The sequence below is a fragment of the Corylus avellana genome, chromosome ca1 (assembly GCF_901000735.1).
Source record: "Corylus avellana chromosome ca1, CavTom2PMs-1.0".
Classification (NCBI taxonomy): Eukaryota; Viridiplantae; Streptophyta; class Magnoliopsida; order Fagales; family Betulaceae; genus Corylus; species Corylus avellana.
In genome coordinates this window covers 30,182,472-30,193,965 of record NC_081541.1, presented here as the reverse complement: position 1 = coordinate 30,193,965, position 11,494 = coordinate 30,182,472, and the positions used below count along the sequence as shown (strand labels likewise).

The 11,494-nt window shown below is 35.7% G+C and overlaps 1 pseudogene; it reads left to right on the top strand.

Moving 5' to 3' along the window:
* The first annotated feature begins 542 nt into the window (after positions 1-542).
* Positions 543-1,406, top strand: LOC132169605 (uncharacterized; annotated as a pseudogene).
* The last annotated feature ends 10,088 nt before the right edge of the window (positions 1,407-11,494 follow it).

The window sequence follows — 11,494 nt, the reverse complement described above, 5'->3', positions numbered from 1 at the left end:
TTCGATCTGGATCTCAATGCTATGTCGGTAATGTTTTTGCAATGTCTCCTTCTCATCAGCTCTCCAACTCATTATTAGTTATTTGTAGACTAAAAAATCACAGATATGCAATACACGAATGGCATTGACTTCATTTCCTCTGACACAATAAACAATAATAGATATACAATCCAGATTGCCTGCCTGCCTTCCTGGTAGAAAAGAAGCCTGCACCACATGAGCAGAAAAATATTAATTGCAATTAGTGTTTCAGGACTGTTTTTTGTCTTAAAAGTGACAATATGCCTGAGATGGTGTCTATCATTTAATATAATTGGTAATGAGCTGGTGGGGAGACAATGCATAAACATTGCTGGTATTGCATTTAGATCCTAATCGAAAACATGTTACTACTTATTGAGTTATGAAGATGATGAGATTCCTCTTGTCTCCCTCTACCTCTAAAATATATTCAGTAGATGCCAATGGAAGGATGGCAAATTTCTACACTGATTTGAACAATATTCAACTCCTAGGCCTTTCTCTTCTCTAAGTGGAAAAAGATGGCCTCATCTCCTCTTAACAAAAAATCTCATGCTCGATCCAATAGCTTGCCATCCAGACCACATCCTCTCATTCTAGACTGCAATGAGCATTTATGCAGATTGGAGGCTTCTACTTCATCATCATCATTAAGCTGCAAACTAATTGGCCTTCAGGATTTGCATGATTGTGTTGAAAAGTTGCTTCAGCTGCCCCAAATGCAACACGACTTTGTCAGAAGGTGTAATGGGAAATGGGTAGGAACAGCTTTTGGATGGATCTCTCAGGCTCTTGGACATGTGCAGTGCAGCCAAGGATGCCTTGATACGTACAAAAGAATGCGCACGCGAACGCCAATCAATTATGCGAAGAAGAGCAGGAGGTGACATGGGGCTTGAAAGGGAGGTTAGGAAATTCTTGACCGCTAGGAAGGTTGTCAAGAAGGCAATTCAGAAAGCCTTAAAGGGCATGGAAGGAAAGCATGCTGACAAAAACCATGAGACTCTTCCCATGGTTAGCACATTGAGAGAAATAGAAACAGTAACTCTCATTGTGTTTGAATCCTTGTTGTCCTTTGTTGCCGGGCCGAGGTTGCAATCAAAACTAAGCAGCTGGTCCTTGGTTTCTAAGTTGGTGCTCCCCAAAAGAGTAGCACATAATAATGAAGAAACAGCTGCATCTGAATTTGAGAAGGTGGAAGCTGCATTACACTCCGTCATTAATCACAAAACAAGCAACTCAGATTATATCACTCACGTTGAGAATGTGCATAACTTGTTGGGGAATTTGGAGCAATTGTTCAAGATCTTGAAGAAGGACTTGAGTGCCTGTTTAGGTGCCTAATCAAAACCCGAGTTTCTCTTCTCAACATCTTGAACCACTAGCCAGAAAGATCACAATGCAACATCCTAGATATACAGTTTTGTCTTTTTTTAGTATGCAAAGAGAAGGAAAATATTTCCTATCTATACTTGTAAATGAATGAGATTATATGTGTACGTATTATGAAAAAAGATGGAGGATATTAAATAGAAATCATTTCTCTTTTTTTTGGATAAGTTGCAGAAATCTTCTGTTGTTAACAATCTTTAATTCCTGCACTTTCACTTTCAGTTGAACAATATTGGATGTGAATGTTCTATTATGTCCCTTAGTTACCCAATTACTCAGTGTCATGTGTAAAATCACATATGAAAAATTGGCTTTAGACCCATGTTATAACAAATTTGTTAGTTTTATTTTGTCTTGGCTGGATTCGTGTGAACAAAATACTTTTCGTTAACATGTTCAGTTTCAGTGTACAGTGAGAGCTTCATCTGCAGCCGTCTGCAACCTCATCTGCAGCCGTTCGGATGAGAAGGCTGAATTTGAATTCCAAAAACCTTCGTTTGAAGCCTCGTCTGCAATGTCGTCCGGACGAGAGCCTCGTCTACAATTTCGTTTGAAAGTCGTCCGTACGCACTGTGCTAGAGAACTAGGATTTAATGTTTTTAACCTAGTTCCGTGCGGACGAGCCTGTACACCGTTCGGACGCCCAGTGTAAATTTAGTCTATTTTGAACAGAGTTTGTGTTGGATTAGACTAGGCGTCTGTAGCCTATTTATATTGAACCATACATATGTGTATAGGTACAAATTCTGCATCGAGAGTTTAGGCGATTCGTGCTAAGAGAGTCTTTGTTATAGAGCGTTAATTCTATCTCTTAGTGTAAGGAACGTTTGATCGTCCTTGGTGAGAAAGCAATTGAAGCCAACCGGAGTTCTGGTGAAGGGAGATCATGTTGAAGGAATAGTCCAGAGGTTTTAGGAGAACTACTGTGGTAGTGGATAAAAAGTGGGTCGTTTGTCTAGTACATAGGAGTGTCAAGTCCAAAGGTTTTGTAAGTCTTTGACATTGTGTAATTTCTTGTTATTCTACTGTGAAGTGATTTCCGGGGTTTGGCTGCCCCGGAAAGATTTTACATTTTAGAGAGTTCTCTAAATGGTTTGTTCTTCATAAACAAATCTCTGTGTTCATAATTGATTGATCTTACATTCCGCATATATTTGTTGAATTCTCTATTAATTCCTGATTGAGTGTGTTTTGGAGTCTTATTAGTTTTTCAAAATTGATCTTTTTACAAAACCTTTGTAACCCAAGACTAAATTTGACTCTACAATTTTCCATATGCTATCTACTACAATACCCTGAGTATTTATTAAGATTTTGTAAGCTTTGGTAGGACTAATGTGTTGCTAAGTTTATTAGGGTTCATTGGAAATAAGAATTACTGACTTTTGTTCTTAGTCGAACGTTCGAGGTTGGATGACTAAATGTTCGAGTCAAACCCAAGTGATGAACATTAGAGGTTGGATGTCTGAACGTTCGACCTTAACCCTAGTCCGAACGTGCTACTGTACAATACTAACTTGCCACTGGAAACTGTAGGACCGTTGGTCCAACAGTACATTGAACGTTCGACACTTGGCAGTACTATGTAAATCATCTCATCTTTATCCTCTGGCTTTTGTTCACCTAAAAATACCTCTCCCCTATGCCCCTTTAGCCTATTTCCGCCCCCTTTTCTAATTGTTACCCTAGAGTGAGTGCGTGTGAGTGCTTTAGAGGAGAAAATGTGTTCTTGTTGGTTTTTGCTTCTAAGGAGGTAACTTTCCTATCCTAACTCGTTTGTCAAGTGGTTATTATACTGTCTATTTGTTTTTCATAGCATTAATTGTAGGTTTAGGCTTGTAGATATTTTATTGGCCTTAATACTAGCTTAACGATGGTCTAACGTATTAATAATGTTGGACGTAGTTATTTCTGCATGGATGTGTTATTATGGCTTACCACTCTTTTAGAAATCATGTTAAAATCTTTTAGAAATCATGTTAAAACCTTAGTACTTGCCTAGAAGTGGCTTTGCTGATTTTTTGTTCAAAATGGGTTTTCTACCAAGAATTGAATGTTCGACCTTCCCTGACCAAACGTTTGATGTGATGGCCGAACGTTCCATCCTCGTTGTTCGAACATTCAAATGCCAGGCAGAATGTCTATTTTGAGCGTATTAGGATTTAGGGCTTGTTTTACTTTGAGATTTTAAGCGTATTAGACATGGTGGTAGGTATTTTCTTAGATTTCAAGATTGTGGATCCCATATGAAACCCATTTACATTATTGTGAACTCTACTTTGTGAAATGAGTGATTAAAAAGATAACAAAAATGACAAGTTTGTAAAGACATGCATGTAAGACACAATAAATGGTGAATTTTATCGTATGACATGATACAACGATACGTGTGTTATAACGGCTATGGGCTTATTAAAATTATAAGGGTAAGCCCTATGGTCTAAAAATGTTTATTCTTTATGATTGACCTTGGATCCAATGGTGGTTACTATAGATAGACCTTGTTTTCTGATCGGGGCAACTATGTTTGAATGGTGGTTACTATAGATAGACATTATTACCACCCAAGGTCGGACTTGGTCAGGCTACTAGTGATGGACAATACTCGTATAATATCTGATGTATCAATATTGTATTACAGGTCACTCGGGAAAGTGCCAATCCTACCAAGAAGGGGTTAAGGTTTTGGATAGGCCATATGGAATTGAACTATGACATGATTCTCTTATTACAACATATATTATATTGCATTCATTATAACATTGTTACATGTGATTTAGAAAGATTTGAGTTCACATTGTAATAACCTATACCTCATGTGTATTTACACTCACTAAGTCATGTAATTACTCTTGTATCTTTTCGACCAATCAAACATGTGTTTTTTTTAAGATAGTATAGTAAAGTTGACGATGGTTCCCAGAAGGCATCAAGTTATTCAGAGGGATATAGCAAGGATCATTTTTGAGGAGTTGGATTCCTTGTGGCTTAGGGATGTGTGGGGTGTTGATGGAGCCACCGCTAGCATATGACGGATATTTTTTACATGCTTTATCTTCTTAAGAGTAGGCTTTGAGACTTGATGTTATATTATGACAATTAGATTTGGCTTGTAAGAAGGTTTGGGTTAGGAATGATTATACCATTCACCAATTGAGGGAGAGTGGTAGTGATCCCACCTAAATTTAGGTGAGAAAATAACATTTCTAGGAGTGGTTGTTTTGCTTATTTTTGAAAATCCTAGAGCATATTGTTTTTCTTTGCTTTGCATTTTTTTGTTTTTGCTTTATAGTTTATGCATTGCAATTTATTTTTTTTGTTACACTTTTTGTGTGAAGAGTGTATACATCTTTGTTTTGAGGTTCTTGTTATGAGGCATATTCATAAAGGACTTTTCAAGAAATTCATATGTTATGATCTTTGAAAGGCTTATAAATGAGATGTTGTGTGTGGACCACCAAGATTTTTGTCTACTTACTAATCAAGTGTTCATGAATGTGTAATGTCTTATAAAGACCTAGAAGTAGTTATTAAACCAAATCATTATTTTGTAGTGGGACCTATAAGATGTGATGGAAGTTTAATGCTAAAGAACATTCATGTATTGCCTGTTGTAATCTCAATTCAAACATGTTGTTTTTCTTTGCTGCCCTTCTTTGTGGTTTATTTGAGTTAATAAATTTTTGAGAAAGGAATTGGTGTTGCAAAGATGGATATATGCTTTAAATGCTCTTTAATTGCTTAATTGGAAATCCTCTTAATTTATGTACCTATGGAATACACTTATCATGCTTGAGTTGATTATCTTTATAATGAACCGTCATTGATCCATTCAAGTATGTGTTATTGTGGTATATTTCATTTATGCTATCTCTATGCATTTAAGCTTCAAGAAAGAATGTCAATTCATGATAAATTTGTTATGTTGAACAAACCATATGCATAGGATGAATTTTTTTTTTTGGGTTAAAATTGACCAAATGCTGGTTGAACTTAGAACCTATAAATTTTAGTTCAAACCCTTATGTCTTGTACTTTAATTTTTATGAAAGACACGTTCTCAAAGAGAAAATCTAAAGTGAAATGTGCAAAATGCCAAAATATTCCAAAAATGGAATTTTCACTGAGTCAATTTTTTGTGCTTGGCTCATCCATAATTAAAATTTTAGATGTAGTTCTGCGCCTTGTGATAAGACTAAGGGGGAGAATATTGGATGAGGGTGACTAGGCCCTAATAAGGTTTGACTTCTAACCTAACAAGATATGAATTTATTTCATATGGTTTGAAAATTTTCATGTGCCTTTTTTGTCAATATTTGTTTGTCCATTGCTTGACTCTTGACTGTGGCTTATCACACACAACACATATAGCATAAATAATGATGGTACATAATGGCATGACATGAGTTGCAACAATGATTTTGTTTATTCATCTTTTGAAACTCTTGCATGTTTTGAGTTTTTTTTTTTTTTTTTGGCACATTCAAAAGGAGTTTCTCCTAATCTGCAATTTTTGATCATTTATTGGATATACTTTTTTTATGAATACTCTTGCTTGAACATTTTTCCCTTGTTAATATTGAGTCACACATTGAGGAGGAGTTTTTGCTGATGTTTCTTCATGATCTTGCATTACTTCATGCATGTTCTGTTATCTGTGATCATGAGTTTTATTTCTGTATTCCTATTCTACATATGCCTTGATGTATTTTGTGAAGTGTTTAAGGAAATATGAAAACCTTTTGTCATTCTGTGACAAAAAGGGGGACTAAATATAGGGAGATGATGGGATTGACTCGGCATTTTGGTTTTGTCACCGAATTGCCAAAGGGGGAGTTTGTTAGTTCTTGCGTTGGCTTAATTCAGTTCTAAAATGCAGAGGTTACTCTCCACAGGCTCAAACACTGATATAGAATGCTCAAAATCAATTCTCCACCATTCATAATGTAGATTCATGTGTCATGAACGTCCCTGCAAAATTTCAGTTCAATCGGACAACAAACGCCCATCAATCGAAGCTTTTGATTAGGGCTGGACAACAGTTCCAGAATGCTGTTTTCTCCCCACTGCAAGCCATGTCCGGACAGGGTGTAAGGCTATCCGGACAGACTTTCCAACAAGCATATTTTTGCTCCGCAAGACCCTATCCGGACAGCCCATTAACCTGTCCGCACACCCAGTACCTATTATGCCCAAAAACGTGTTTTTAGTAGGCCCATGTATAGGGTTTGATGTACTAATATATATACATCATTATAGAAGAGAGGTACGAATTTTCGCTCCCAGAGAATCCGCCGGAGGCTGTGCTAAGAGAGATCATATGTGGTGAGCATTAAATTAAATCTCTTAGAATTTTAGTTATTTCTTTGATAAATCTAGAGTTGAGAAGTCTATCGGAAGAGTCCGGTAAAGGAGAATCACGTTGAAGAAGATTGTGAGTAAGGAGACGAGTTATAGCTTTGTCGATCTTACAGAGCCAAGGTCTTGCAAAGGGTTGTAAGTGTTCCTAGTGTCTGTAATCTCTGGATAATCTTTTGATAGTGATTTCCTGGGTTTGGCTGTCCTAGGGAGGTTTTACTTTTAGATCGTTTTCTAAAGGTTTCATCTTCGTAACAAAATATTTGTGTCTGCCTCTTTATTGCTTTATATATTTTGGGTGATTGAATTGTTTATTGCTTTAAAGTATTAATTCCGCATAAATTGTGATAAACAAGTTTTTGGAGTCGGCATAGCGTTTTTCACTCTTATTGATAGGATTGGATCTTATAGGAAAGAAAAATTATTACATATAAATCACCTACTAATGAGGGGACTAGAATCACATAGTTATTACATAATATTGCCAAAATAAGAAGAGTGCAAAAATATGCAATTATTATGATTATAGACTATTTTAGGGAAATATTCTGGGAGCCCAAGAATCTATACCAGATCCATTTATTGGTGATCATGGACTCTGCGACTAGTAGTACAATTATCTTTCGCCATATAAGTCTTTGCACTCTTTTCGACAATCTTTTAGATGCTTCCATGTTGAGGCAAGCGTTTTGAGTTTCACATACACGAAGAAGTCCCAACGACAACTTTTATAACATAATTTCAATTCCAACCTATTTTCTTTAGAAACTTTGTTCCCTGGGTGTGTTCTCTTCCAATTAAGTATACTATCATCATCTGAAAAGAAAGAGAGAAGTACTCGAGGAGGCAAGGGGTGGCGAGATGGTAGCATATGGGGTGCAAGAAAAGGAACTGGATGATCCTTTGCCTGCTTCAGGACAAAAAAAAGAGTCACTAACAATATTATCTTCACCATAAATCCCTTCATACAATTTTTATCCATTGTTCCTCCCACTCTCTTTAACTCGTTTTGTTTTTTGGGAACTCCAGGATGAAGTCATAAATCTAGAACATCTAAAGCTTTTATAGACAAAAACTATAGGTTTATGTGAAATTATATATATTTTAGTTTTATATATATATATATATATAAACTTGATTTCTTTTTTTCTTTTATTTAAGCGAAACATTGTTTAAGCATTTAGACTCGTCAGTTATAGGTTAAGGTCATTTTTTTTGACTCAGTTTTTATTATAGACATCTAATAATTTTTAAGATTTTTTTTTTTGTTTTGCAAAAGTTGTGTCTAATCGAGCATGAAAGTTTTATTTGAATTTATTAAAACGAAGAATTGTTTAAGCATAATAACTTTGGAAACGTTTGATGACTTTCAACTATCATGAATTTTTATAAAGGTCATGTCTCCCAACTCTTGAGTTTTTATTATAGTCATCCAGTAATTGATAAGAGTTTTTTAGTTTGTTTAAAGTCATCTCTAATCGAGCGTGAAGGTTCTATTTGAATTTATTTAAGCGAAGAGTTGTTTAGGCATGGTGACCTTGAAAGCGGTTGATGGCTTTTGACTAACATGAAATTTTTTTAAGGTCCTGCGTCCTGACTCTTGATTAGTTCTTATTATGGTACTCATTTGGTAATTTCTAAGATCTTTTTTTTTTTTCTTTTTTTTTTCTTTGGGAAAATGTCGTTCTAATCGAGCATGTAATTTGTATTTGAATTGATTTAAGTGAAGATTTGTTTAAGCATGGTGAACTTGGAAACAATTGATGGCTTCTGAGTAATGTGAAATTTGGTTAAGGTCATGTTCTTTTACTCTTAGTCCTTATTACAGCTATCTTGTAATTTCTAAGACTGATTTTTTTTTTTTGGGAAAAGGTCGTGTCTAATTGAGTATGAAAGTTGTATTTTAATTCAGTTAAGCAAAACGTCTTTTAGGATTGTGACCTCAAAAACATCTAAGGTTTGGTAAGTTAAACTGTGTGCATTTTAATTCTTCTATAATGGAGAAGTTTCATGGATTTGGTTGTCCTCAATTGGTTTTACCTTTAATGAGTTTTTCAAAAGTTTTTACTTCGTCACAAAATTGTTTTGTTTGATAGTTTTATTACTTTGCTTATTTTGGTGACCGTTGCGTGGTTGCTAAATTTTAATTAATTGAATATTTTTGAAAACAACTATTCACCCCCTTTTAGGTGTTATTTGGGGCCTACTCTAACATAACGTCATAGTCTTGAAAATCTATTGGGCACAAAAAATTAAACTTTAAATGTTAGAGATAATATGTTATTATTATTGAGAGGAAAAATTACATTTTACCCACATAAAATTTGAGGCGATTTGCAATTTGATTTGCACGTTGTGAAAGAAAGACAAAAAATAAAAAATAATAATAATAAAAAAAGACACGACTTCCACTTTTATTTACTTTATTAGTTAGGTATTACCCAGTTATAACATGGTTCTAGTAGTACTAGGAGATATATATTCTCTTTTGCTCTGCCCTCTCTCCTATTTTCCTGAGAAACCCTAGCCGCCTGTTGCCTGTTCTGGGAGGGGGGAAGAAGTTCCTTTCTTCTTCCTTCCTCCCTTCCCCTGCTTTTTTCTTCTTCTTTTTCCTTTCCCTGCTTTTCTTTCTCATGAAGTTTTCGGTTTTTCTTGGTTTAGAGTTATCTCTAACCACCTTTGCCATCGCCTTGTGCGATTTACCCCCTATCCTCCCAAAACCTCATCATCGGCGTTTCCATCTGTTGTGGGTTTCGGTTTTAACTCTTTTGGAGCTAAAGTGGTCTTCCTCCGTCAGATCGGCCCATCATCTCGCTTCTTCTCCGTCTGCATCGGCCTTCCGCCCCTCCGCCAGCCAACCTCGCTCCGGTGCGACTTCCCCAAATCCCTTGCTGATGTTTCTGGTTTTTGGGTTTGGATCTATGTTTATGCTTTTAAAATTAGATTACTGCCTTGTACTGTTTTGTTTGAGCTTGTTTGTGGGGATTTTGATTGCCAAATGCCGGTTTGCTTCTCTGACAGACCCATTTCGAATGGTTTCAGTGCCTACCTTCCATTGGCATCCTTTTGGATGACTTGTTCGCTGCTTGCTCGTGAGCTACCTTCGGGTAGCTCCGAGTTTTGCCTTTGAAACCGCTTTTAGCGGCCCTTCTAGAGTGGCCCGGGTCATTTATGACCCATTGCCTACTATTTGTGTGTATTTTCTGCACTGTAATTTTCGTTTTGGGTGTATTGTTGGGGTGCCCACCCCTTATTTGGTGTTTTAATCCTTGTACCCGCTCCTTATTTGCTTAAAAAAAAAAAAAAAAAGGAGATATATTATCATATTTAAATAAGATAATTTATGTATTTTCATTGACTTTATTTCCTTTTATTGCTTTAATTTTTTTTATTCAATGCAGAAAAAGGTTAAAAAAAAAAAAAAAACAATTATAAGAAAATAAAAAATAAAGGCAACTGTTGAAAATTTGTTAAATAAATAATCCAGCTCATCACGAGAATCGGGGTCGCCAAAGATGGCGGTTAAGGTAGGAAAAGGTTCTATAAATGGAACAAGTACCAGACCAACAAGGGTAGAAAATGGGCATGACCATTTGAAGACAATTCAATTTTATCTGAATCCCTAAGGCAAAAGACACCGGTAAGAACATGACCTGCGAAATGCCCTTCAACGCTATCCTAACCCCTACTAGGACAACAATACAACCATAAGTAGTCGGTTGAGAGTGATAAACATAAGCATATTTAAGATCTTTGAAAGAAATGCATATGCAAGCATACAATAATTATGAATTGCTACCACTCAAAAGGAAACATAAATAAAGTTTTCTGACATACAAAGGAAATTGTAATGGATGAAAACTGACATAATCTGACTGCAATTATGGTAATTCTATGATACATGCATGTGTGCATGAGTGACACGGCCCTCATCTCCCGGAGAGGCAGGCTGAGCTAGCTGGGCAGAATGGCTAATGCCATTGCTGTATTGGAGGAGATGGAGTCAACACCACTCGTGTGCTGCATATTTTATGTCATATAAACCTCAACTTGATTTTAGAAAATTAAATATAATTGGTAATGAGTTGGGGATAAGTTGGTGGGGAGACATTGCATAAACATCGCTGGTATTGCATTTAGATCCAAATCGAAATCATGTTACTACTCATTGAGTTATGAAGATGATGATTGATGAGATTCCTCTTGTCTCCCTCTGCCACTAATATATATTCAGTGGATGCCAATGGAAGGAAGGCAAATTTCTAGACTGATTTGAACATTCAACTCCTAGGCCTTTTTCTTCTCTGAGCAGAAAAAGATGGCCTCATCTCCTCTCAACAAAAAATCCCATGCTCCATCCAATAGCTTGCCATCTAGGGTCGGCCCAATGTATTTGGAGCCTTAGGCAAAACTTTAAAATTAGGCCTTATTTTTTTAATATTTAAATGTTAATTAAATAATATTTATTTTAAATATTATTATTTTAATATTGCAATAAGCTATAAATAAGCACCGTTTTTTTTTGTTTGAGATTAAAATTACTATTTTGCCCTTACTCTTTGTACTTTATACTTAAATTAACCAGGCTTATTTTTATATTTCACCATTTTCGTAGGTTGCAAAATAACAATTTTAACCTTTTTGAAATGTGAAAAATTGAACATTTTAACATTTTATGAGTGGCTGAATTTTTGCAAAATAACCACACCGACAAGTCTTGGAT